The sequence below is a fragment of the Lucilia sericata genome, unplaced genomic scaffold (assembly GCF_015586225.1).
Source record: "Lucilia sericata isolate MDLA Ls3-8-SP2 unplaced genomic scaffold, ASM1558622v1 Contig000096F_arrow, whole genome shotgun sequence".
NCBI lineage: Eukaryota > Metazoa > Arthropoda > Insecta > Diptera > Calliphoridae > Lucilia > Lucilia sericata.
In genome coordinates, this window is record NW_023994128.1 from 412,221 (window position 1) to 437,155 (window position 24,935).

Sequence of the window (24,935 nt, forward strand, 5' to 3'; positions counted from 1 at the left end):
ACATTTTATTTTTTTTTTTAATTTTTTAAATATCTGTCAAAATTGCCTAACAATATATAGCTGTTAGTTAAATGAATTATAATTAGAATTTAATTAGTAAATTTCACTAGAAAATAAGCAAATATTCATATTTACAATGAAGTGTGGCATGCTCAAATATGTACATTGTACATACTTTTGTGTATAGATTTAAAATCTGCACTTTATTAAAATAATGTGTAATCTATTATACGAATTTTTGTTAATGTTTCTATTGTTATATATATGTATGTGTATAAATAAAGCTTGAAAAGTTTTAGGGTTTAGAATGAAATCATACTCGGTTGCAGAAGCGATTGCTGGTAATTTCATAATTATAAGTGTTAGAAATAAATTTGCTTTTTTAAAGCCGAGGACTTTTTGGTTCTGGTATATAGTATGGCTAAAGGCAGAATGGCGAGTACAAAAGCCACAAAGTTTATATACCTTTAGTAACACGTATTTAAATATTTAACATAATATTTAATAAATATTTTCAACAATGTAAATTATTTTGAATTAATAGAAAAAATACACAAATACTTAAATAGTATTAACCACAAATGCTTTCACTAATATTCGCACTTAATATATACATAATTGTTTATTATTTTAATGTATTGCAATTAAATATTAATAATAGAACTAGTAAGTGTATTATTATATTTGACAATACCGAATATTATACACCCATTAGCAAAACTTTAGTTTTATATTTGGAAGAGGACCTCTTGTGGGTACTTGGGTTAATTATGGTTTTAAGGCTTCAAATTTGGTTCATAAAAAATTATTATTGTAAATTTTACCAAACTCAGACAGACGGATGTTACAAATGGAATCACGAAATCAATAGCCCCTTTACTCTTGATGTTGGGTACTAAAAGAGAAACAATTACATTGTTTGTCAATTTGTTAAGTGTGCTAAACTAGGAATTATTTAATTAAGGTTTTAGGCTAATATAAATTTGTAAATTTTTGGTAAATGGTAATTGATATTGACGCTACCTATGGACGGACGGACTTACGTACATACATGTAAAGCTTGTAATCAAACATTAAATCACAATTTAGATGTTGACTATAATTAATTTAATTAAAATTAAATTAAATTTGATACTTGAACTTCTGTTGTAACAAGATTTATTGAGAGTGATTATTTCATTTACCTTCCTTTAAAAAAATGACTTGAATATACATTCATAGTTAATTTATGAACTCTAGTTTAACTGTGAAATTTGGCTCAAATGTTTATCTGAAATTCGTTTGTGGCCAATATTGTGTTTGACTTTATGATTGCAATTTTGAACATTAATTTTTTTCTTCTCGTTTTTAATCTTGTTTGTTTCCTCATTCTCTTCAATTAATTCTTTAATTTAATAAACATACACTATAAATATTTTATTGCAACAAATACAAATAAAAAAAAAAAAAACATGATGTTAAATTTGTGTTATTTATATATTTATTTATAAACAAATATCAATAGAAATTTATGTTTTTTTGTTGTTGTTGCTGCCACTACTATTATAGTTATTTTTTTATGCTAAAGTTTGTATTTATAATCAAAAAATGTGTTAATTTATTATTTAGTTTGTTGTTTTTATATTAAAATACATATAAAATATTATATATTGCATGTGAACATGTAAATATGTTTATATATGCAATAGACTATATGTGTGTTTTGCTAGTATGTATGTATAGTTATTTATATTTTTGTTTAAATGAAATTTATTTATATTTATTTTTCATTCAAATGTATTTATAAAAAATACTATTTATTTGAGTTTTATTTTATATGTAAGTAGCAAAAAAAAAGTATTTTTTAATTAAATATTTATTCAAGTTCTTTTTCTTGATAAAAGAAAAAACTGTTTCAAATATTTATCAACCTAAAGAACTGACTTCCCAAAATATTACATTGATTCACAGCTGTATTTACCTACATATTTAAGTGAGACACTAAATAAATAATCACATAATTTTTTTTATATTATTTTATATTTAGCTATAATTTGTTAATATTTTAGTCAAATTTTATGACATTATAACTCAATTATTTGTCTAAAAATACATAATAATTTAAATAACAATTTATGTTGAAATTATATCAAATTTACCTGTCAATATGTATTTGTTTTCATGATAAATGTTTGAAATGTGTCCTTCTTAGTATGAGGGAATCTTTGTGGATTTTTCCCTTGAATATCATATAAAAATTTTATTGTTTATTTTATTATAAATGCGTATTAAAGTTATGTATGGTAATATTTTAAGAAAATATAATTAATTGTTGTCAGAAGGAAAGAGGGACACAATAATAGTTGCTGTCGTGAATGAAAAATGAAAACAAGTTCAAAGGAAATATGAAATGTGGAGAGATTTAGCTATTGACACTCGTTTTTCGAGAATGGTGTGAAAGGGGAAAAGAACTTTTATTCAATATATGTACGTATAATATTCGACTGTTCTATATAAAATTCAGTAGTTTATTATACCCTACACCACCTTAGTGGGGATGGTATATTGGGTTTGTGCTGATGTTTGTAACACAAAATAATATTGGTCCTATATCCACTTTAAAGTATACCAATCGGCTTAGAATTATTCTCTGAGTCGATTTAAATATCCGTCTGTCTGTCCTTGTAATCTAACTAAAGGTCGCATTTATTAAGATAATCCATCATCTCAGTGACGAAGCCTAGAAAATGGTTATGATCGGTCCATTATTTCACCTAGCTCCCATACAACTGAACCCCCGAAAAGGCTTGTAATCAAAGTACAAGTTGCAATTTTAAAGATAATTCAATGAAATTTTGCACATGATAGGGCCTCATTTGACCCTAGCCTCTATACAAAGCCCCGAAATACTTAAATGTACACAATTTTATTCAACAAAAAATGGCTAAAGTATATCTGAAACAATGTACAATTCCATTTAAATGCTTTATTATTTTGTAACTGGTGTAGGGTATTATATGGTCGACCTCGCTCGACTATAACTTCTTACTTGTTGATCTAAAGTTTTCTCTATTGACTAGTCCATTTATCAGTTTATAGCAGTCACGAGCAAAACTGAAATTCTAATGCACGCGTGCATAGGCCAAGAAATTCTGCTGACGCTTTGTTGACACACCTACACTATAAGCTTGTGTGTATTAGTGTGTCTGTGTTTTACTAAAATGACCACTTGTTTGTTGCTTTGTTACGATCTCAGAGATCAAAATCAAATCAGTTGCTGTTCAGCTTTTGTAGAAGCAAGATCACGTTGCGGATTTTTTTATGCTTATGATTTTTTCTCTTTTATTACACCTAGCAAAATGTTTGATATAAATTGGGAAAATGATTTCTTTTTTATAGAAAACATGGACGGTGAGGCACAATGCGTCGTATGTTATAAAATTATATGTAGAAAAGCTTTATTTTTTTTGAAAAGGCATTATGAAACTTGCCATGGACCCTTAAATGACCTTAGGGGACATGACAGAAAAGTAAAGTTGTTGCAATTAAAAGCAGAGTTTTTCTTAAAATTTATAATTAATGAAACAACAGCAAATAATTGCAACAATCTTCCTTTAAATAGCCAAAAAAAATCATTGCCTCATAAAAAGGCATCTTATGTAGTTGCTTTATCGTTAGCAAAACAATGTCGCCCATTTGAGGATGGCATTTTTTTCTTAAATTTAACTACAGATATTTTGAGTTGTTTTGGAGAAAAATGCCATGAAACTATGAAACTCTGCCAGGATATACCATTATCTCGTCGTACTATAACAAGAAGAACGGTAGATATAAGCAAATTTATTAAAATGTCAGCAAAAGAAAGATTAATTAATTGCAAATATTTTTCGATTTCTCTAGATGAGAGTACGGATATCAATAATATTTGCCAGTTAATTATTTGTATTAAAACAGTTAATGCAAATTTAGAGTGCTTCGAAGAAATGTTTGAAGTGGTTTCACTTCATGGTCATGTAACAGGACAAGTTCTGTATGATGCATTAGATGTTAATGTTTTTGCATTTGCTGACAAAAATAAATTAGCCTCAATATGTTCGGATGGAGCAAAGGTAATGAGAGGCAAAAATATAGGACTTTTGGGCATTTTAAACAAAAATGGAATAAATTGCCCAGCATTCCATTGTGTCATACACCAACAAGCTCTTTTCTCCAAAGAGTTGGGTATGAAAAATACAATGGATGTTGTTGTAAAAATAATAAATATAATAAGAGGGGGCACAATTCTCTGACACACAGAAAATTTAAAGATTTTCTAGAAAACCTTAATTCGGATTATGGAGATTTACTTTTATATACCGAAGTCCGTTGGCTAAGTCGAGGCAAAAGTTTGGAAAGACTTTTCCATTTAAGAAAAGAAGTACTCGAATTTTTAAAAACTTTATCCAATAAAGATACAAAACACCTTACTAATTGTCTTGAAAATCGCGACTTTCTATTAGATTTCGCATTTTTATGTGATATTACCGAGATATTAAATGACCTTAATTTATGCCTGCAAGGTAAAAATATAAAAATATTTCATTTGAATAGAATTATTCACCAATTTAGTACAAAATTAGATCTCTTAATAAATCAATTAAAAAGTAATAGTATATCAAATCTTAAGAAAACTTCATCAATATTCATAGAATTTAATTTTAATACGTTTGATTGTATTCAGAAATACGCCAAAATAGTTGAGTCCATAAAAAAGAATTACAATGACAGATTTCAAGACTTAAAATTTATAAAAAAAAACAATAGAAATACATGATAATCCCCTTAGATGTGAAATAGAAGAGCAAGATGCTTTTCTTCACGAAGAATTGCATAAAATGCGTAATGATTTTGAAGTTCCTATGGAATCTGGGGAAAAATTTTGGCAAAAGATAGATGATACAAAATATTTCAATTTAAAAAACGAAATATATAAGCTATATTCCATGTTTGGCACCACATATAACTGTGAGGTGGCATTCTCAAGTATGAAACTGATTTTAAGTAAATTGCGGAATAGGTTAACCGATCAACACATTGGTGACTTATTGCGTATTAAGGAATATAAAGGAAACATTGATTTGGATAGATTAGTTGAACTTTAAATTAAGTTCAGTTAATATCTCGGTAATATCCCTTAAAAGTTCGAAATCGAATAGAAAGTCGTGATTTTCTTAATGATATTTCAGTAGTTTTATTTAATACTACTTTTTAAAAATACTACTACTTTTCTTAAATGAAAAACTCTTTCCCTTTATTCCATTTTTGTTTAAAATGCCCAAAAGTTCATGAGTTTTTCTCGTCGTAAAAAGTATTTACAATAGAAAACAAATTTCAAAACTTTTCTCAGTGTACCACCATTTTGTTATAACGTGCAGTCATCTCTCTGCTGCTTAACGCACACAAATATACACATGGTGGTATGTGTTTGCCCATGACTGGTTTATAGTCTCGCCTATGTAGTAGTTAATGGTCCAAGCTGTTAACTAGCCTATGAACTAGTCTATTGGTTGGTCTATAAACTACTATAGTAACTAGTCTACTAACTGACTAGCTATGGACAAAGTAGTATATTTACTAGTTCATACATTAGTCTATTGACTGTTGATTAGATTATTCTATGTAGCAATCTATCGAATAGTTTATGGACTAGTCTATTAAGGTGTCTATTTATGAACTGGTTTGATCCATAGTCTTTGGACCATTCAATAGACTACTACACGGACTGATCAATAGTTTATTCAGTAGACTATACAATAGACTGGTTCATAGATTAGTTACTAGACTAGTCACTAGACTCGTACAATTAACGAAAGTTTTCGTATATATTAGCTATTGATTATTTTCAGTGTAGGCTTATACTTCCTGCTTATATAATAGGTGAAATTTAAATTTTTTGTTCAAAATTTTACTTTGGTGATAAACTATTAAAACTCATTTCATTCTAACCTGCCTCTTACTTCAGATTTAAGCAAAAACTGACAACAAAATATACACAAGAATGTTAAATACACACACAGAAAACATACTTAAAATGAAATTTTATATCAACATTTATTTTTATCTTCAATACAATCATCAAGCTGTAGTACTATATCAACACTATTCCAATACAAATATAACCGTACTCGTACTCCTCTTACCGCAATTTCTCCACCTCCTGTACAACATCTTTGGTATTATTGTCAGTCATGCCAAAGCATCAACATCATCATCGTCATTGTCAGAGAGTCATTCGTAATGCCAACAGTGTCAGTGAATTTAAGTCTGAACATTTCATAAATATCATTAAGTTGTATTTATCATCATTCTGCTCTTCATCTTCATCATCATCAGCAGCAGCATCTCACCATCACCGCCAGATTAAACAACATCTTTGTCGTGATTATGAAGTATGTATTATCATCTTTTCACAATTTTATGATAAATTCATTTTCATTTTCAGTTTCACTACGATTGTTATTGTAAGTGTCTCATTTTCATTTGGATTTGATTTGATGGATGCGTGTGTAAATACATTAAAAGTTTCTACTGCTACTTCTTCTGCTAACTGCTATAAGAAAAAAAAAAAAAAAATCTAGAAAATCTTTAATATTGTCTGTCTGTCTGCCTGAATCTTCTGTGATTCATCTTATAGCTTTGCTAGTTAAATAAATTGTATTTTATTTATTTGTATATTTGATTTAATAGGAAATTTTTATTTCTTGTTTTTACTTCTTCTTATTTAACCTAAGGCAGGAATAAATTATATACGTACATACTAAAATACATATTTATTAAGCAGCAAAAGAAAATGTGTTTCATTTTCCTGCCACTTACTTTTTCACTTTCATTGGCATTTTACTGCTGCCTTTTTGTTGTCCTTTTGTTTGTTATTACGTTTATTGTTTTCGTGTGATAATTAATTTTGCTACAAGGCTTGAACAAATGTTTTCTATTTTAGATTTTGTTGACCTTATGATTAGTTTTATAGTTTTCTCATTATGTCCAATCTAAATACAACAATAACTTGGAGCGATATTTTTAACACAGTGGGTAGGAATTCTATAAAATTGGGATAAAAATATAAATTAAATTTAAATTTTGTTCTAAAGATATAAAAATTTGTCAATGTATTTTTTTTATATATGTAAATTAAAATTTTTCACCAATATTTTCAATTTGTTGTTAAAAAATTTTTAACTTATAAGTTCTTTAACTTTCACTTTGTTGTAACAAATTTTTCTAAATCTGGTCTTCTCCTAGCCCACTGTAGCAATATTACTATTCATAATGCGAAATATATATACAGAAAATGACAAGCGGTGATGATAATATTAATCGTATCTGCCTTAAACTATATAAATGTTTTTAGGTTTGAAAGTAAGTATTATTATCTAAACTCCTATTAAGTACATTCGTGTGTTTCTTTATCTAAGAAAAAACTATGAAATTTAAGAAATTATGGTAAAATTACAAAGACACTATAAGATAGTTAATAACCTAATAAGTTTAAAGTATCAAATTATATTATTTTGCCACAGGAAATTATGCTTTGAAGTCAAATGACAATTTATTTATTAAACTGTATAACAATTGAATATTGGCTTTACTATTAGCTAAAAGAAGTGATGATTTTTTAAGTTAAATATCCGCATTTGTACATGATTTTTAACATAATCAATGGATTATGACAAGAATTTTGTAAAGAAAAGCGAAAAACTGTTAGTTTTGGGTTTTAAAAAATATTAACTTTTAGAGTAGAAATACAATATTGCGGCTGCGGAGACGGTTATTTCTTACATTGAGTTTTGACAACTTAAATCGTAGAATAAATCCGCACCAAACTAAAATTTATTTTAATTGTACTTTCTATGAACAAAAATCATGTGTTGAATAAATATAAAACGAAATACAAAAACAAAAAACTATAAAATTGCAACAAATCCACAACCGCAGCCGCACTCCATTTAATTTGCATTTCTCTGGGCACCATAAAACGCAACCGCATCCGCAAGTTTGTATTTCTACTCTTATTACGAAATATTTTTACAGTATTTTTCTTTGTTAGTTAATTAGTTAGTTAGTTAGTTAGTTAGTTAGTTAGTTAGTTAGTTAGTTAGTTTGTTTGTTTGTTTGTTAGTTAGTTAGTTAGTTAGTTAGTTAGTTAGTTAGTTAGTTAGTTAGTAGTTAGTTAGTTAGTTAGTTAGTTAGTTAGTTAGTTAGTTAGTTAGTTAGTTAGTAGTAGTTAGTTAGTTAGTTAGTTAGTTAGTTAGTTAGTTAGTAGTAGTTAGTTAGTTAGTTAGTTAGTTAGTTAGTTAGTTAGTTAGTTAGTTAGTTAGTTAGTTAGTTAGTTAGTTAGTTAGTTAGTTAGTTAGTTAGTTAGTTAGTTAGTTAGTTTAGTTAGTTAGTTAGTTAGTTAGTTAGTTAGTTAGTTAGTTAGTTAGTTAGTTAGTTAGTTAGTTAGTTAGTTAGTTAGTTAGTTAGTTAGTAGTTAGTTAGTAGTTAGTTAGTTAGTTAGTTAGTAGTTAGTTAGTTAGTAGTTAGTTAGTTAGTAGTTAGTTAGTTAGTTAGTTAGTTAGTTAGTTAGTTAGTTAGTTAGTTAGTTAGTTAGTTAGTTAGTTAGTTAGTTAGTTAGTTAGTAGTAGTTAGTTAGTTAGTTAGTTAGTTAGTTAGTTAGTTAGTTAGTTAGTAGTTAGTTAGTAGTTAGTTAGTTAGTTAGTTAGTTAGTTAGTTAGTTAGTTAGTTAGTTAGTTGTTAGTTAGTTAGTTAGTTAGTTAGTTAGTTAGTTAGTTAGTTAGTAGTTAGTTAGTTAGTTAGTTAGTTAGTTAGTTAGTAGTTAGTTAGTTAGTTAGTAGTTAGTTAGTTAGTTAGTTAGTTAGTTAGTTAGTTAGTTAGTTAGTTAGTTAGTTAGTTAGTTAGTTAGTTAGTTAGTTAGTTAGTTAGTTAGTTAGTTAGTTAGTTAGTTAGTTAGTAGTTAGTTAGTTAGTTAGTTAGTTAGTTAGTTAGTAGTTAGTTAGTTAGTTAGTTAGTTAGTTAGTTAGTTAGTTAGTTAGTTAGTTAGTTAGTTAGTTAGTTAGTTAGTTAGTTAGTTAGTTAGTTAGTAGTTAGTTAGTTAGTTAGTTAGTTAGTTAGTTAGTTAGTTAGTTAGTAGTTAGTTAGTTAGTTAGTTAGTTAGTTAGTTAGTTAGTTAGTTAGTTAGTTAGTTAGTTAGTTAGTTAGTTAGTTAGTTAGTTAGTTAGTTAGTTAGTTAGTTAGTTAGTTAGTTAGTAGTTAGTTAGTTAGTTAGTTAGTTAGTTAGTTAGTTAGTTAGTTAGTTAGTTAGTTAGTTAGTTAGTTAGTTAGTTAGTTAGTTAGTTAGTTAGTTAGTTAGTTAGTTAGTTAGTTAGTTAGTTAGTTAGTTAGTTAGTTAGTTAGTTAGTTAGTTAGTAGTTAGTTAGTTAGTTAGTTAGTTAGTTAGTTAGTTAGTTAGTAGTTAGTTAGTTAGTTAGTTAGTTAGTTAGTTAGTTAGTTAGTTAGTTAGTTAGTTAGTTAGTTAGTTAGTTAGTTAGTAGTTAGTTAGTTAGTTAGTAGTAGTTAGTTAGTTAGTTAGTTAGTTAGTTAGTTAGTTAGTTAGTTAGTTAGTTAGTTAGTTAGTTAGTAGTTAGTTAGTAGTTAGTTAGTTAGTTAGTTAGTTAGTAGTTAGTTAGTTAGTTAGTTAGTTAGTTAGTTAGTTAGTTAGTTAGTTAGTAGTTAGTTAGTTAGTTAGTTAGTTAGTTAGTTAGTTAGTAGTTAGTTAGTTAGTAGTTAGTTAGTTAGTTAGTAGTTAGTTAGTTAGTTAGTTAGTTAGTTAGTTAGTTAGTTAGTTAGTTAGTTAGTTAGTTAGTTAGTTAGTTAGTAGTTAGTTAGTTAGTTAGTTAGTTAGTTAGTTAGTTAGTTAGTTAGTTAGTAGTAGTTAGTTAGTTAGTTAGTTAGTTAGTTAGTTAGTTAGTTAGTTAGTTAGTTAGTTAGTTAGTTAGTTAGTTAGTTAGTTTGTTTGTTTGTTTGTTAGTTAGTTAGTTATTGCTCAAGTTCAAGTCATTCTAATGCCCGTGTAAAACTTATGTTGTAAACTGCAGGAGATAGGCGAAAGAAATTTGTTGCTTGATTTGTGAATTTGTATCAAGGATAAATATTATTGATCCTTTTTGCGGCTTTATTTTTTACTTGTTTTTATATTTACGTCATTTGTTCACATTACAATTTTCTTAAAAATTGAGGTATTTTATACAATTTGCACGTGTTGGAAAATACCATTTACCTATATAATCCTTATCTTTTTAAACATGTCAAATTAAAAGACTCAAAATTAATAACTCTGTTTTGGCTGCACGCTTTTTTTTTGCAAAAAAATTCTTACACATGCCAGACTAAAATAATAATAAAAAAAATTTACTAATACAAAATGTAACCCAATTTAAGCTAAAAATTTTCATAAAAAATTTTATTTTACAAATGAATAACATCTATCAAATTACAAACTTTGTGCAGAGAAAATTAAATTGAAAGCACTTAAGTTAATATGTTGTATTATATAATATTTAAAACTAAAAACATTTAAACAAATAAAATTGAGTCCTCTTCAATTGACTTTGTGACATTTTAAAATAAAAAACAATATTAAATATTCAAAGACTATTAAAAGGGGTTTTCACAACCTACACCCATGACTAAATAATCAGCTTATTGAGAATATGTGTGTGTTAAAATGTATTTATTTATTTTTATTGATTTGTTTTCTAAGTATGTATTTTTTTCGAGTTCATCTCGTTTGAGATGTAATAAATTTTTACAACATTTTCAACAATACGATTGTATTAAATGCTGACATCAAAGATTGTCTTACAATGCCACAGTTATTCACGTACAATGCCATTACACACAAACACATTCAAACTATTCAATTTCCGTTTCTGCTACATACAGTTTCAAACAACGTTACTTTCTTATATAAACAAAATATACATACATGTATATTTGTTTATGTGTGTGAGTGTGTCAGTATGTTTTTATATAGATTTGACTATTAATCCTTTAAGACTGTACTCAGCTGTTGCTAAAATAGAAAGTTTTTCTCTCTCTGTCTCTCTCTGTCTTTCTTTATCTGTGTATCTCTTTCTTTTGCTGGCTTACAAAATATTTGTATCACGTAAATAGAATACGCTTTTTTTATATTTTCTTTTCGAACAATAGTTTCTACTCCATTTTTGCTTTTCTGTCGAACTTTTTTTATTTATTTTTGTTTTCTCTATTTTGGCATAGCAGCAGTAGTTGTAATAGTATTGTTTGTAATTTGTTGCAAAACAACCAAAAATATAAAAAACACAAACTTTTACAATAACAAGATTTTTTTCTCGAGATATTGAAATCGAGAGAGAAAAAAATGTTTCCAGAAACGTGCAATATTGAATTGTGGATTTTCAAATTACTTTTAATATAAAAGACAAACAACAAACGAAGAAAAACTTTAAAAAAGTTTACGAAGAAAATAGAAAGTTGCGGAAAAATGCAAACCCAATAATAAAATGAAATATAGGAAATAATAAAAATCAACATTTGTGTGGTTTAATTTGTAAACGAGTAACTCAACTTGGCCAAATATTAAAATAATTTCTTATTTTGAAAACGGAATAGGAAAAACAAGTAAGAAATTATAGACGGGCGAGGCCGAACATATAATACCCTAAACCAGTTGTGAGAAATACAGAGAATCGATTTCATCAAACTAAGATGTATAGACAGAAGGACATAGCTTAATCGACTCCTCAATCTATTGGAAACCCAAGTATATACACTTTTAGGGTTATATATCCTTTTCATAGAGGTAGAGGAATACCATTTTAAATTTAATAGATTTTTCCCAAATATTGTTCAGTAGTTTTGAAAAAGTTTCTTATTATTATTAAATAACAATTACTTCCACCGTGCAGTAGTGTCAACTATCACGAGACTAAAAGCACAAGTGTTTTTTATTCAGTAATTTTTAACTTTTGAGTTATTTTCCCTAAATTTTAAGTAAACTTAAAAATTTAACATTCTTGTCTTGCTTTTGTTAGTTTATTAATATTTAAAATTATTATTATTTATTTTTTTTCCAAATATACATATAACTGTCTGCTTTCAGATATCTAATTTTATTTCTGTCTCTCTGTCTGTGTGTCAGCATTAAAATGATTTTAATTAGTGTTAATTCAGTTTAGTTTTATTTTTTTACTCAAAACTCTGGTGTTTAGTTGCGGTTGTCTATTTTTAAACAAATAAAAACAATTTAATTTAAAAATTTTAATTAAATAAAATTTAAGTATATATTATTATTATTTAAAAAATGCATACATATACATACATATTTACAAACATAATAGTGTAAATTTAATTTAGAATAATATTGTGGAAAACAAAATGATATAAAATAAACATGATTTAAATTTAATTAAGAAGAATTTTATTAAAAAAAAATTATTAAATATAACTAAATTCAAATAGTATTTAAATATATGGTGAGTTTTTAACAAACTAAATTTTGTCTTTAACATTACATCAGTAAAGAGCCTCTAAATTTTTGTAAAATTTTTTATTTAAAATTTTTTGCTTGTTGAATAAAAATCTACTAATTATGAAATGCCTCTTTTTTACAAATCAAAACCAAAAATTAAAGACTTTAAGGCAAAAAGGAGTCCTATTGTGCCAACTTATTTTATATAAAAAAATATTGAAAAAAATCATTCTTTATTCAACAGCTTTGCAATTAATTCAATAAAATTAATATGTAGTATTGTATTTTATAAAACTTTTATACATGTTGCTCCATTTCCAAAGTTTGTTTTTGTTGTTTTATTGAAGGTTGCTTTATTGAAAACTTTACTCTTAAAACAAATTATTAATGAAATAAAATAAATTGAAAACGAAACACACCTATCAAATATTTGACATAAAGCAAGTAACCACTATTTTTGTAGAAATGTTCATGATCTTATGAGCTTTTTTTAGTTGAAAGTAGTGTCGAAACTAATAATAAAAAAAATAAAAAGTGATAACTTCAAAGATATATTAAGGGTTTTCATTTAAACGCTTAAGTTTTCCATTTGTGGGCAATTTTATTCGACTTGTTTCATGAAACCCCTATTCTAATTCTGTTCAATTACAATATTTATAAACGAAATAAAAAAAGTATTGTAAGTATTTTAACAAAAAATTGAACAAAATATGTTTAAAATGTGAATATTAAAGTCTATAAATTCAAAAGTGCACAATAGTGAACGGATTTATTAAATGCACAATGAGTTTGAGTCTAAATAGCCGCTCAAACTTATAAGGGTTGTGCAAATTAATTTCCATACAATTCAATTGTGAGAATGGAAACATGTACAGATTGCACAGTTTACAAGGGTTTTGAACGTTTAAATGAAAACCCTTATTATGTTTGAGTAAATAAATATGTATTTAAAGTAAATTAAAATGTAAATTTTTTAGGGGTTATGACATTTTCATTAAATATTTGATAGGTGTGAACGTACTCTAACGTATGATTGATATTAACATGAAAATAATTATATTGCTCATACGTTGGTTTAAACCATATACATATTTTCCAATAGCAAAAAACAAAGCAATGTAAAGCATATTTTTTGTTTTGCCAATTATGCCTCCCTAATGTTTGTCTTAACTTTGGCTACAAAGAACAAGTCGCATCGAATAGAATTGAAATGCTATTACTTTCGTGGATGTCAAAGTTGTTCATGAAAAATTCTACATTTCTAATAGTTACCCAGATATACGATTTTTTTTAATTTAATTCGTATGACTGCCACGCCCCTTATTGTTAGTCCTACCATGTTTTCCCTAAATTGTTGCTACGAATATCACTGTTTCCCGTGCAAAATTTCGGCTTGACTTTTTAAATATGGAAGTAAAAATATCCTTTAATTTCTTTTAGACATACACAGGCAGTAGACTTCAAACACATTCACAAACAAACACAATAAAGACAAATTCATTTTTATATATATAGATGAGAAAAGTCGGTACACATTATAAGGTCTCTCATAAAAACAAGATTTTTAAACTCAAAATCTGTTCACTAAATTACATAAGCATCGATCGGTACATTATTGCACTTACCTTCCATATGAACTTTTTCCTATTGTTTTCCGTTTCTTGCAGCAGAAAAATGGTCATATGTAACGCATACGTAATATTATTTCAAATAAAATCAGTCATACGTAATGTTGTCTTCAATTTAATATATTGGCAATTTCGTGTCAAGTGACCCAAATCAAAAAATCGATTTGGATGAAATGTTTGCCAAGGTTAGTACTATTAGATAGTAGGCCAGACACAAATTTTCAGCTCTATCGGTTAAGAACTGCCGGACTAAGAGGGGGTCAAAGTTGGATATTTTGGTCATACAGGGTTTTATTCAAATGAGTGTAACTTTTAACCTATTGGTCCTAGCAAACATTTTCCAAAGGAGTTGAGATAGCTATTTCTTCATTGTTTCCAAAAAAATTTTTTAAACTTTTCAAAATAATTTTTTATAGAAATTGGCCTTTTTAAGGGCTTTATAGTCCCGAACTAAAAAATAAATTTTTTTAATATTTTGCACTTATTTTTCCCCAATCTTTTCAAAATGGATGTTTTTGTAGAAAGCTTAGACCATTTGCTTTAAGAGCTTTGTGTTTGAAAAAAATATTTTAGCACAAAAAGTAAAGTGTTTGGGTAAAAATATTATTTTTTTTTTTTACATATGCCCCCTGCATCCCACTAAGTTCTTAAAGGGAATGGTGTAAGCTTTCTTTTGAGCGAAAAAAAAACACAACAAAAACTTAAATTTTATAAAAATAGAGGAAAATTAAGATGTCGGAAGACATCGATTTTAAAAGTTGGGTCACTTGACATAAAATATACTACATATTGATGGGTACATAATTGCCCTTACTTTCCATATAAACTCATTGCAATAGTTTTCTGCTTCTTGCAACTAACAAATGGTCAAATGTAACGCATACGTAATAAAATCAATCATACGTAATGTTGTCTTCAATTAATTTTTAATAATTCTTCTTTTACGATTTGGTGCTTTGAAATTTTATCATGTTTTTACCATTTTATAAAATGAAATTTTCCTTGAAGTTAAATATTTGCATAAAGAATACTAAAAAATTTTTAAAATTTTATTTTTTTTTTTTCATCGAAATTTTTTTAAATGTTTACCGTTTCCATATATAAAACGAGACCCTAAGTTGTTTGCGTAGTTATATTTTGTTAAAATTTGTTATTATTATTTTTTTTTAGTTATAACAAATTTGCATCTCCTTAATGTGGAGAGCCTCCCTTAAAATAAGTATGTAACATTATACAAACAACATTTTCATTTGTCAAAAATGTAGATATATTTTTATTTTTGGCTTCTTTTTTGTTTTTTTTTTTGCCACAAACATTATAAAACCCTTCAATTATACTTAAATTTTTAATGGTTTTCAAATAAAATTTAAATATAACACACTCATGGGCACATAGTAACCAAAATAACCCAGTAGTTTTTTTAAAGTACCATAACCCTAATGGTTTATTGACATCGAAGGAATATCTTTTTGGCACTTATTTTGTAACTCCTCCAAATATTGGTCTTTGACCCACAATATTATATCGCTCATCAGCAACTAAAGGATCATAACGTAATGAAATTTGGGAAAAGTTAGTTCTATATAACCAGAAGATATATTGTAAAGTATGACAGATATAATTGACATAAGCCCTTAATGTATAAAATAAATACATACCCATCAGTTTATCTGTTTATTGTCAAGAAATCTTAAACAAAATTTTAGATAAAAAATTGACAAAAATTTAGGACCGACTTTTCGAACTGCAGAAAAATAAGTTATTTTTGTTTGTGTAAATTTGTCTATATGTGTTATCAAATGACAACTTTCTTTTGAATTTTGTTTGCAATTCCCCAACCAGAACCAAAAATTTTTAAAAGAAAAGTTTTTTTTTTTTTTGAACTTTTTCCCAACAAGAGTGTTAACCCAAATACATGAGTGTGGGTTAAAAACGAAAAAAAAGTATAAAACAGCAAACAGAAGTAAATAACCCCTTTTTTTATTTGTCATTATAAGTATTATTTTATTTTATATTATTATGTTTATATAGTGTCAAAATATGTGTGTTTGTTTATGTGTGTATGTGGTAAAAGTATTAAAATATAAACTTTAACCTTAATGTCACATGTGCTGTCATCTTTTTGTAGAAATAAAAGTGTTTGTGTATATTTAAAATATTTACTGTTTTTTTTTTTGTATTTGCTTGTTATTTTTTTGTTGTTTAATCTTGAAATTTTCATCTTTTATCATCAGTTCCGCCATAAACCACAATATGTCACTTGTCAGGGGAAGGTTGTCTAAGGTGGAAATGTCTGTGTAATCAAATTTAAATGCCTTTTGAAATGGGGTTACAAAGTTAAATTTGGGTAAAAAGTTAAAAACAATGCTTATTTTTTTTTCAAAGTTCAATTCAAAGTTAAAATATACTACAATAAAAGCCATTACTAGAAAATCTATGTTTTAAGTCGTACTTAACTTTCAATATAACCATTTAGTATAGCAGTAGTGGTAGTAGCTGAAATCTTTTTCGCCTAGAACCAGAAACATCAGTTTTGTTTTCTTTATGGACTTTTTTACTGCAGTCAGTATCCCTATGAAAAGTCCCAAATCTCCTTCTTGATCTTAAATTCTTCCTTTATCGTTTCTAGCCAACTTCTCTATTCATAACATTATTTTGCTTTGTTGGTTTCCATTTGCTTGCTACACACAAATGAGATGATTTTCATCTACTGTTTTTATTCATTTTTTATTGTCATATTTTTCCTCTTATATTAAACCCAAAATAATAATTCAAATTTTTTATCCTCACATAATTTGTTTTTCTTTCATATAATTTTTTTCACTAGAAAGTTGGAATAAAAATTACCACAAAAAAACAAGTGTTTAACAATTTTTTGTTTTAAAATTCAGACTAATTCATTGTTCAGCTGCCATTGCTGCCACTCGTATCTTTTAGTTTTTTTTTTTTAAACCATGTGGGTCTATAATAATTATCTTGTTTGTTGTTGGCAAAATAAATTTTTACATAATTTGCATTACAATCTGTTTAATTTGTTGTTTTTAATTTTATAAGGAAAACAAATTGTTGGTTATTGTTAAGTTTGTATTTTTTCCAGATTTTCCCTTAATGATTTGAAGTTAAAATTTTATTCGGCTTTCCTTTCATATTGTTTGGCGTATGAAATAAAATATTTTTTATTATTATTATTTATAAGATGGTATTATTTTCTTTCAATGTTAATTTTTATTATTCGGGGGAAAATTAAAATAAGTAATTATATAACAATATTCAATAATTATCATAATTTCTTGTTGTGGAAAATATTTTTATTTGGATAAAAATCCTGCGAATAAAATGTTGAGTGTTGTCATTATTGTATTGAATTAAAATTTACCAATTCTCGTTAATCGCAAAGAAAAAATTATCTTAAATATATTTCAGTTCTAATTCAGTTCTAGTTCAGTTCTAGTTCAGTTGTAGTTCAATTGTAGTTCAGTTGTAGTTCAGTTCTAGTTCAGTTCTAGTTCAGTTCTAGTTCAGTTCTAGTTCAGTTCTAGTTCAGTTCTAGTTCAGTTCTAGTTCAGTTCTAGTTCAGTTCTAGTTCAGTTCTAGTTCAGTTCTAGTTCAGTTTCTAGTTCAGTTCTAGTTCAGTTCTAGTTCAGTTCTAGTTCAGTTCTAGTTCAGTTCTAGTCAGTTCTAGTTCAGTTCTAGTTCAGTTCTAGTTCAGTTCTAGTTCAGTTCTAGTTCAGTTCTAGTTCAGTTCTAGTTCAGTTCTAGTTCAGTTCTAGTTCAGTTCTAGTTCAGTTCTAGTTCAGTTCTAGTTCAGTTCTAGTTCAGTTCTAGTTCAGTTCTAGTTCAGTTCTAGTTCAGTTCTAGTTCAGTTCTAGTTCAGTTCTAGTTTCAGTTCTAGTTCAGTTCTAGTTCAGTTCTAGTTCAGTTCTAGTTCAGTTCTAGTTCAGTTCTAGTTCAGTTCTAGTTCAGTTCTAGTTCAGTTCTAGTTCAGTTCTAGTTCAGTTCTAGTTCAGTTCTAGTTCAGTTCTAGTTCAGTTCTAGTTCAGTTCTAGTTCAGTTCTAGTTCAGTTCTAGTTCAGTTCTAGTTCAGTTCTAGTTCAGTTCTAGTTCAGTTCTAGTTCAGTTCTAGTTCAGTTCTAGTTCAGTTCTAGTTCAGTTCTAGTTCAGTTCTAGTTCAGTTCTAGTTCAGTTCTAGTTCAGTTCTAGTTCAGTTCTAGTTCAGTTCTAGTTCAGTTCTAGTTCAGTTCTAGTTCAGTTCTAGTTCAGTTCTAGTTCAGTTCTAGTTCAGTTCTAGTTCAGTTCTAGTTCAGTTCTAGTTCAGTTCTAGTTCAGTTCTAGTTCAGTTCTAGTTCAGTTCTAGTTCAGTTCTAGTTCAGTTCTAGTTCAGTTCTAGTTCAGTTCTAGTTCAGTTCTAGTTCAGTTCTAGTTCAGTTCTAGTTCAGTTCTAGTTCAGTTCTAGTTCAGTTCTAGTTCAGTTCTAGTTCAGTTCTAGTTCAGTTCTAGTTCAGTTCTAGTTCAGTTCTAGTTCAGTTCTAGTTCAGTTCTAGTTAGTTCAGTTTCTAGTTCAGTTCTAGTTCAGTTCTAGTTCAGTTCTAGTTCAGTTCTAGTTCAGTTCTAGTTCAGTTCTAGTTCAGTTATTCAGTTCTAGTTCAGTTCTAGTTCAGTTCTAGTTCAGTTCTAGTTCAGTTGTTCTAGTTCAGTTCTAGTTCAGTTCTAGTTCAGTTCTAGTTCAGTTCTAGTTCAGTTCTAGTTCAGTTCTAGTCCAGTTCTAGTTCAGTTCTAGAAATGAAACTTTACAAACATATTTCTCTGTTTTTAAGTAAAATAAAATATTTATAATTTTCTCCTACACCACATTTAATATACTTCACAATGAAGAAAACATGTATTTCTCATTTTAATAAAATCCCTTTTAAGTCAACTCCCCCGCAATTGCAGCACAAAACATCAAAATTTTGCCGCCCAATAACTTTAAAAAATTCCATTAAACACCCGAAAATATTCATAAATTTATCTATTTCTTTTCGGCAAAGCCTTCTTATTTAATAATGTTTAATGAATAGCAACAACAGCAATAACAATTGAAAATATGTTTCAATAAAATTTTAATATAAATAAATCTACAACTGAAATAAATATGTTTTTTATACAGAAATCATATTTCGACAAGTAATTCAAGGCCAAAGTCAGTTAAAAAAGTATATATTTTTAAGCCACAATAAGTATTTGGATAAAAAATATGGGAAAAAAGAGATAAAGTTACAGTAAAAGTATAAAAAGTACTAAAAATAAAAAATACAACAAAAAAAACAAGATAATTCAATATTTTAAAAACAAGGGTTTGCTTTTTACCAAACAACTATACATAAAGTGCTAGATCTGATGTGACAATGATGTTGAAAAATATATAAAAATAAAAAACAAACTTAATATAATTTGGCTTTTTTTGGAGATGAGTTTAAATGGAATAAAATGAAGAAAAGCAGAATTTTTAAGTGACCACGTAATCCTTAAAATATTTACTACGTACGACTTACAACACCCAGTTATAAACATCAGCCCATATTTAGACATTTATTTTGAAATCCTTTTAAAAAATACACAAAAATAAATAACACAACAACAGCAACAATAACAATAAATGACAACAGTTGAAAAAATCCAACAAAATCAAATAAAATTTAAGTATGAAACAGTAAGAAGCAGTAACCCTGGGAAGGGGTATATGTTAACATTTAAAATCTTAAAGATTTTTAGCAAAAGAAAAAATAAATGAAACGACGGAAAGAATGAAATAAAGAAAGAACCATGTCAAGCCACATTATTAACACTTTTGTTTTGTACATAAACATTTAGTATTGAAGATCCAAGAATACATGCACACACAGAGCCCCATTTAGATATACACGTACCCTTTGAAAAAAGGCATGCCATTATACAAAATGAAATTGAAATAAAAAATCGAATGGCTGTAGAGTGGAAGTGAACTCAGTATACATACTTGCATCCATTTGTATGGGTGTTAAATATTTCCAGAGAATAAGGGTCATACACTATAACAACTACCATTATCTACATATGTTTGTTAAGAACATAATGGTTAAAAAGGATATACTCATATATTTTCCGTTATATCCTTTTTTATGTTTAACTAAGTATTTGTCTCTCCTCTATTTTCTCTGTTCCTTATGTTTAGTTGATTTTTTATACAAAACAGTGCAAATATTTAAAACTTTGTCGGCTAGTTCGATGTTTATAAATAAAGTAGTGTGAAAAAATTGGAGAAGTACTCCCAAAAAAGTAATAACAGATTTATGTAAATTTTAGTACAGAACTAGAACAGAACTAGAACAGAACTAGAACAGAACTAGAACAGAACTAGAACAGAACTAGAACAGAACTAGAACAGAACTAGAACAGAACTAGAACAGAAACTAGAACAGAACTAGAACAGAACTAGAACAGAACTAGAACAGAACTAGAACAGAACTAGAACATGAATGTAAATTTTAGTACAGAACTAGAACAGAACTAGAACAGAACTAGAACAGAACTAGAAAGAACTAGAACAGAACTAGAACAGAACTAGAACAGAACTGGAACAGAACTAGAACAGAACTAGAACAGAACTAGAACAGAACTAGAACAGAACTAGAACAGAACTAGAACAGAACTAGAACAGAACAAGACAGAACAGAACTAGAAACGAACTAGAACAGAACTAGAACAGAACTAGAACAGAACTAGAACAGAACTAGAACAGAACTAGAACAGAACTAGAACAGAACTAGAACGAAACTTGAACAAGTACTAGAAACTGAACAGAACTAGAACAGAACTTAGAACAGAACTTAGAACAGAACTAGAACAGAACTAGAACAGAAACTAGAACAGAACTAGAACAGAACTAGAACAGAACTAGAACAGAACTAGACCAGAACTAGAACAGAACTAGAACAGAACTAGAACTGAACTAGAACAGAACTAGAACAGAACTAGAACAGAACTAGAACAGAACTAGAAAAACTAGAACAGAACTAGAACAGAACTAGAACAGAACTAGAACAGAACTAGAACAGAACTAGAACAGAACTAGAACAGAACTAGAACAGAACTAGAACAGAACTAGAACAGAACGAGAACAGAACTAGAACAGAACTAGAAACAGAACTAGAACAGAACTAGAACAGAACTAGAACAGAACTAGAACAGAACTAGAACAGAACTAGAACAGAACTAGAACAGAACTAGAACAGAACTAGAACAGAACTAGAACAGAACTAGAACAGAACTAGAACAGAACTAGAACAGAACTAGAACAGAACTAGAACAGAACTAGAACAGAACTAGAACAGAACTAGAACAGAACTAGAACAGAACTAGAACAGAAACTAGAACAGAACTAGAACAGAACTAGAACAGAACTAGAACAGAACTAGAACAGAACTAGAACAGAACTAGAACAGAACTAGAACAGAACTAGAACAGAACTAGAACAGAACTAGAACAGAACTAGAACAGAACTAGAACAGAACTAGAACAGAACTAGACAGAACTAGAACAGAACTAGAACAGAACTAGAACAGAACTAGAACAGAACTAGAACAGAACTAGAAACAGAACTAGAACAGAACTAGAACAGAACTAGAACAGAACTAGAACAGAACTCGAACAGAACTAGAACAGTACAAGAAGTTTGAGGAAATTATATTTGTTGTTAATTTTGCCCTTCTAGCACTTGATTGGGGTTCCTTCCCTTCTTAATATTTAACATTTTAATGTTTGCTGGTTGTTTTTGCAAAAAAAAAAAAAAAAAACAAATGCATTTACACATTTCTATACATAGACGGCCTTTATCGATAAAAAATATTTTGTAAATAATTTATTTTATTTCTGTAATGACACTCACAAAATAAACATGACATAAACTTATCGAAGTACCATTGCTTACAATAAGGACAACAGGAAAAAATTACTCCAAAAAGATTAAAAATCCAGACAAGACAAAAAAGGAACCCAATATTTAAAAAAAGGTCAAGGTAAAGCAGCTTCTTAAAAAGGGACCAAAAAGGCACAATTTTCATTTACAATAAAAATTGCCATTGTCATCATACAGTCAATAATGAATGAAAAAAAAAAAATAATAAGAAAATAAAAGTAAATTTTAGGGTTATTTGTTTAACAGGTTAATTGGATTTTCTTTATTTTCCTGAAGTACCAAGAAAGGAATTGAACAGGAAAATTAATGATGAGGAAAATTTATGTAAAATAAAAAAAAATACCCAAACAATTGTTTGTTGGGTTTTGAAGTTAAGAAAATTTATTGGCAAACACTTCATAAATAACAAGGGATTAGAGAAGATATTTTCAGTAGAATAAAAAATCGGAGGGAGAAAATAATAAGATAAATTAAGAAACAGGTGTCTGGAGAGGTTTTTTTTTTTAAAGAAAATAACAGCAAGAATTAAAATGTCAAAATGCATATTTTATAAAGTTAAACCCACCGTCGTTAAAATAATTTAAATTGTAACTTAAGGGTGTTTTAAGACTTAGAATTTAACAAATGGACATTTTTACAATGCTACTTACTGTAATAAAACAACTATGGTGTATAAAATGTTAATTACCTTTGGGCAGTTTCATTTTTATCAGGGTAGTTTTTATTTTAAATTTGTTCTGGTTTTATATTTTATCACTTGTGCAAAAAATTCACTTTGAAGAAATTGTTTATACACATTTTAATTGAACATTTACTTATATTTTATTTACATTTCTTTTGCAGATTTCCATGTTAGCAATTTCTCATATGAATGCAAATGTTGTTTAATTCTCATATAAAATTGTAAGTATAAAATACACCTTTATGTTATTACATTTTGTAGTTCAAATTATTCTCATTTATTTTATAATTTTAATAATGAACTGAACTAGAACTGAACTAGAACTGAACTAGAACTGAACTAGAACTGAAACTAGAACTGAACTAGAACTGAACTAGAACTGAACTAGAACTGAACTAGAACTGAACTAGAACTGAACTAGAACTGAACTAGAACTGAACTAGAACTGAACTAGAACTGAACTAGAACTGAACTAGAACTGAACTAGAACTGAACTAGAACTGAACTAGAACTGAACTAGAACTGAACTAGAACTGAACTAGAACTGAACTAGAACTGAACTAGAACTGACTAGAACTGAACTAGAACTGAACTAGAACTGAACTAGAACTGAACTAGAACTGAACTAGAACTGAACTAGAACTGAACTAGAACTGAACTAGAACTGAACTAGAACTGACTAGAACTGAACTAGAACTGAACTAGAACTGAACTAGAACTGAACTAGAACTGAACTAGAACTGAACTAGAACTGAACTAGAACTGAACTAGAACTGAACTAGAACTGAACTAGAACTGAACTAGAACTGAACTAGAACTGAACTAGAACTGAACTAGAACTGAACTAGAACTGAACTAGAACTGAACTAGAACTGAACTAGAACTGAACTAGAACTGAACTAGAACTGAACTAGAACTGAACTAGAACTGAACTAGAACTGAACTAGAACTGAACTAGAACTGAACTAGAACTGAACTAGAACTGAACTAGAACTGAACTAGAACTGAACTAGAACTGAACTAGAACTGAACTAGAACTGAACTAGAAACTGAACTAGACTGAACTAGAACTGAACTAGAACTGAACTAGAACTGAACTAGAATGAACTAGAACTGAACTAGAACTGAACTAGAACTGAACTAGAACTGAACTAGAACTGAACTAGAACTGAACTAGAACTGAACTAGAACTGAACTAGAACTGAACTAGAACTGAACTAGAACTGAACTAGAACTGAACTAGAACTGAACTAGAACTGAACTAGAACTGAACTAGAACTGAACTAGAACTGAACTAGAACTGAACTAGAACTGAACTAGAACTGAACTAGAACTGAACTAGAACTGAACTAGAACTGAACTAGAACTGAACTAGAAAACTGAACTAGAACTGAACTAGAACTGAACTAGAACTGAACTAGAACTGAACTAGAACTGAACTAGAACTGAACTAGAACTGAACTAGAACTGAACTAGAACTGAACTAGAACTGAACTAGAACTGAACTAGAACTGAACTAGAACTGAACTAGAACTGAACTAGAACTGAACTAAAACTGAACTAGAACTGAACTAGAACTGAACTAGAACTGAACTAGAACTGAACTAGAACTGAACTAGAACTGAACTAGAACTGAACTAGAACTGAACTAGAACTGAACTAGAACTGAACTAGAACTGAACTAGAACTGAACTAGAACTGAACTAGAACTGAACTAGAACTGAACTAGAACTGAACTAGAACTGAACTAGAACTGAACTACTGAACTAGAACCTGAACTAGATCTGAATTAGAACTGAACTAGAACTGAACTAGAACTGAACTAGAACTGAACTAGAACTGAACTAGAACTGAACTAGAACTAAACTAAAACAGAGCTTAAACTTTGTTATCGAATATTTAATGTTTGTCCAAATTTTATGGAATTTAATATTTTTGTTTGTCTTTTAAATCTGCAGTTAAAATATAATTAAAATAATAAAAATCACTTAAACATAAAACTCAACATCACAATTGGTTTCTAAATAAATAATATAAACAATTTTGTTAATGACAGTCCAAAAATGATTTTTTACATATTATTTCATTTGAACATTTCCCTTTTTTGCTTTTGTACAGGCAATTTATTAACGCTCTGTTGGTGACATTTTCTGTTCATCAATTTCAATTGTTTTAATTTTTATGTAC

General features: G+C 28.1%; 1 protein-coding gene across 1 annotated transcript in view; it reads left to right on the forward strand.

The window, feature by feature from the left end:
* LOC119599903 (probable serine/threonine-protein kinase DDB_G0282963) overlaps positions 1-24,935 on the forward strand; it is a 338,233-nt gene that overhangs the window by 104,855 nt on the left and 208,443 nt on the right. Inside the window, exon 3 of the mRNA XM_037949845.1 lies at positions 22,910-22,969. The gene's annotated coding sequence lies outside the window, so the exon portion shown is untranslated. The remainder of the gene's footprint in view (positions 1-22,909; positions 22,970-24,935) is intronic.